Source organism: Macrobrachium rosenbergii, chromosome 1 (genome assembly GCF_040412425.1).
Source record: "Macrobrachium rosenbergii isolate ZJJX-2024 chromosome 1, ASM4041242v1, whole genome shotgun sequence".
Lineage (NCBI taxonomy): Eukaryota > Metazoa > Arthropoda > Malacostraca > Decapoda > Palaemonidae > Macrobrachium > Macrobrachium rosenbergii.
The window spans coordinates 32958492-32963335 of NC_089741.1; positions in this window are offsets into that span (position 1 = coordinate 32958492).

Consider the following 4844-nt stretch of genomic DNA (forward strand, 5'->3'; position numbering starts at 1 on the left):
GGTTTTCTGTACGTCGTATAATCAAGGCCACCGTCAATAGATCTATCTTTCGGTGGTCTCGGTATAATGCCGTATGAGCCGCGGTCTATGAAACATTAACCACGGCTCGGTGGTGGCATGGCCTATGTCGTTGCTAGACGCGCGATTATGGCTAACTTTAACCTTGAATAAAATAAAAACTACTGAGGATAGAGGGCTGCAATTTGGTATGTTTGTTGATTGCAGAATGGGTCATCAACATACCAATTTGCAGCCCTCTAGCCTCAGTAGTTTTCAAGAACTGAGGGCGGACAGAAGAAGTGCGGACGGACAGACAAAGCCGGCACGATAGTTTTCTTTTACAGAAAGCTAAAAATGAAGTGAAATTCTCTCCGTAGCCAAAAAAAGAAAAAGAAAAAATGTAAAATTGAGATGCAGCAACGGAGCCGTTAATGAGATAATTCAGGTGTAGGTGCATTTCGCAAAAGCTTCACAAAGGTGTTCGTTATCTCTAATTAGTCCACCGCACCTGTGAATGAGCCCATACGTCAGTATTGGTCTGTGCGAAGCTGTTTCATTTCCTATTTCGTTCCTATTTCATTTCTGTTTCATTTTCCCTGCCAGAGAAACTGTCAAGAAACTTCAAATGAGAGCTAAGGTGGTTTATTCACCTAGGCCTATAATTTCTCCCCTGAAGCAAACCGCATACAAGCACCTACTCCCATTGTTCTGGCTAAAGCAACATCTAATATCAAAAGACTAAGACTCATTTCCTCTTAGATTCATTTCCTTTCGAAACGTAGCAATGAAAGCCACGTCTTCTTCGTTATCTCTTCATGTCCATTATAATCAGCTCGCCGGCGCCGACACTTGTCACACACACACACACATATCATTAGTGTTTCATTAGAATCTCAAACTTCGAGGGTGAAGACCACATTCAATTAACGCCAAGCCCTGCTTATGGGCGAGTCTCGTCATCCAGAGAACGTGAGAACTCGGCAGTGTTAGTTGCTGTTCAGCCTAAAAGTGCCTGAGTTTCTCAACCAAAAGCCCCTCTCGATTCCTTAGTCATGATTTCTTAGTCTCATTGTCCCTTAGTCTCGTGATTCCTTAGGCTAATGATTCCTCAGTCTCACAATTCCTTAGTCTCATCCCAGGAATGGGCAGTTCCTCGACTCCTTAGTTTAATGATTCCTCAGTCTCACAACTCCTCATTCTTATCCCAGGAGTGTGCAATTCCTCGATTCCTTAGTCCTGATTTCTTAGTCTCATGGTTCCTTAGTCTCGTGATTCCTTAGTCTAATGGTTCCTCAGTCTCACAATTCCTTAGTCTCACCCTAGGAGTGTGCAATTCCTTAGTCTCATCCCAGGAGTGTGCAATTCCTCACCTAGTCGAAGTGCTTGCAATTGTTCGTTCGGACTGTAGTTTACTCCAAGAGTGGTTGATTCCTGACAGATCGTTGATCAGTTTAAGTGAGTGATTCCTGAGAAAACTGCCCAGCCTAGGAGCCTGAGAGAGATTCATCATTCAGCTAATTGCTCAGCTAAAAATGGCATGGTTTCTCAGTCAACTGAAGTGCTGAATCCTCTCTCAGCTGAAGACTGCGCTATTCATTCCTCAGTCAGCTAAAGAGTTAACTTCTTTCTGGCTAAAAAGTGATAAACTTGCTCAGCTGAAGATTTTGCAGTTCATTCCTCAGTTAGATAAAGAGCCAAACCCTTGCTCAGCTTAAGATAGCGTAAGGTTGTGCAAACCATTCCTCAGTCAGCTAAAGTGTCAAATCCCTGCTCAGCTAAAGATGGTGCATTTCATTCTTCAGTCAGCTGAGGTGTCAAATACTCGCTCAGCTAAAGATTGTGCGATTCATTCCTCAGTCAAAAGTGTCGAATCCTTGTCAGCTAAAGACTGTGCAATTATTCCCAGTCAGTGTCAATCCTGCTCAGCCAAAGATGCGCAATGTATCTCTCGGTCAAAAGTAAAACAAACTTGCTCAGCCAAAGATTGTGCAGTTCACTTCCTCCAGTCAGCTAAAGTGTCAAATCCTTGCTCAGCTGAAGATTGTGCAATTCATTCCTCAGTCAAAAGTGTCAAATCCTTGCTCAGCTAAAGATTGTGCAGTTCACTCTCCAGTCAGCTAAAGTGTCAAATCCTTGCTCAGCTAAAAATTGTGCAATTCATTCCCTTAATCGTGCAGCCAAATCCTTGCTCAGCTAAAGATTGTGCAGTTCGCTTTCCAGTCACCTAAATTGTCAAATCCTTGCTCAGCTAAGGACTGTGCAATTCATTCCTCACTCAAAAGTGTCAAATCCTTGCTCAGCTAAAGAGTGCTTAGTTCATTCCTCAGTCAGCTGAAGTGAATACAATTGTTCATTCAAACTGTAGTTCATTTCAAAGGTGTATCATTCCTCTGTCAAGTGTGAAGTTTCTCAGTCTGATCGTTTTTGAGGCTATGAAGAGTGTGGGAATAATAAATTAAAGCATGTGCAATTAATTACCCAGGCAGATCATTGCTGAGTCCAATAAGTGAGTGATTCTCACGCTGTTTACTGCAAGAGTGCAGAGAGATTCTTCATCCAAAAGGTTAATGTCCTGAACTGCCTGATGCTATAAACAGTCTCCAGAGTGAGTGTATCAGTAATTTTTGTCTATTTTGCCAATCTTTCCCTTTACTTGAAGAAGCAAAACGAACCGGAGAACAGTCACAAGAAAGCCTGACGCTGGAGAAGATCATTATCCCTGATAAAATTCGAAAAAGAATTTAAACTGAACTTACCTGTTGCTTACCATAACCTGGATACATACTTTGGTTTGTAATCCACCATCTGCCCTACAGTGTAAACAAAAAATTCACCTTCACCAAAAAGGAGGAACACTTTGTGGTTTGCTTTTTGACTTAGAAAGAAAGAAATGTAACAATAATGATAGTAATAATAATAATAACAACCATTTTACTGTGCAAGAATACAAAGGAATAGAGAAATCTCGATGGTTGGCTGGTTTAGAGAGTAATCTAACCTTATGCCAGCAAGAAACCTAGAGCTGCTGGGTCAGCAAGTAAATGTCCCAATTTATAAAAGCCTGTGTAAATCTCTGCACCATCCACCTAACTGAGCAGATATATCAATGCAAAATAGTCTCTTGAGCATATCCTAAGATCACTAGTTTTCAAAGACGTGGTGTAAATTGCTAGACAATACTCACAAGCGTTTACAAGAGGTTTACATTCGCCTCCACAAATCTGTGCCATGAGGATACTCCCGAGGTCACAGTCCTGCAGGCGATTTCTCATCACCTTGTCCTTAGTGGCTTTGTCTTTGTTGACGTTCCCGTCCAGAGACGGAAACAGAGGCAAACCAGGTTTCTCTAGAGACACGACCAATCGCACTTCAGATCTCAATCATGACTGGACCAGTCAAGTTTCAGAAGACTTCGTTCAAGATGGAGAGGACCTCAAGCTGCTTTCCAAGCCGAGTTCAGGGAAGAAAGTCATTCTGTTCTGGACGCAGTGGTACAGGAAAATACCGTGGGAAGGGAGGTGAGTTGAGCTCTCTTTTCTGTCTTATCTCACTCTGACTATCTCTGGGACCGTCTGATTGTTTGGTGTCCGCTAGCACGCAACAGGTAACGGCACTGATGCTGTTACTTTCTAACAAACTGAGAGTCCCAAATGCTTGTACCTTGGAAAGTGTCTGTCATAGTTAAACATTCCCCAGCGTCACTCTCAGAGAGTCAGTCAGTATACCTTCTATAATCATATCTCAAGATTCATGAAACCAGATGTGCTCTCTTGAAGGTGATCTACTGGTACCAGAATCAGATTGTCGTTATTATCATTCAACTCAGGATTGGGGAATGCGTTTATTCGATTTTTATTCGTTCAGAACTATGTTTTAGTCTTTGTAAATGGATCGAGATAAATCATCGAAACGTTGATGTAAGACTAGTTCATTTGCTTATTTCTTAAAAAAGAGAGATAGGTTTGATGAGAAGAGTTTTTAATGAAGAGGAAAATACTTTGCGTATTTTTACTGGCAAGAACACGAAAAATATCACACCAATTTTCATACTGTCTAGTTGCTGTGATGGTCACCATAAGACTACAAAAATCAGAAAGAACAGTTTACACAGTTTTAGTTTTCTGTAAAAGAAAACTATTGTGCCGGCACTTTTTCTGTCCGTCCTCAGACCTTAAAAACTACTGAGGCTAGAGGGCTGCAAATTGGTATGTTGATCATCCACCCTCCAGTCATCAAACATACCAAATTGCAGCCCTCTAGCCTCAGTAGTTTTTATTTTATTTAAGGTTAAAGTTAGCCATAATCGTGCTTCTGGCAACGATATAGGTTAGGCCACCACCGAGCCGTGGTTAAAGTTTCATGGGCCGCGGCTCATACAGCATTATACCGAGACCACCTGCGCATTTTTTACTTGTTTTGTTTCATTTTTAACTAAATGCCGAGGACAAGTGATAAAGACATGTCAGACATCTTTGTTCACTTTCTAAAAGAATAATTGTACAACCTCCTTCAGCATGAGCTGAATTTCCCATGTCGCATTCCAAAGGCTTCATTGGATGAGACAGATGCTTGCTTAAAAAAGAATCCTCATTTCTAGAATCAGGTAGAGTGAAGGTCTTTTGTAATTGCCATTACAAATTATACATTGATCTCTTCTTTCTGTAATTCCCATAACCTTCTGTTACTTCTTCCTAATGAACACCATAATATTCTTTGGAAGCTTGACTTTCAAGTCAATGGCCCCTTTTGTGGGCTTGTTCCATGTGAACAATAATAATAATAATAATAATAATAATAATAATAATAATAATAATAATAATAATAATAATAATAATAATAATAAT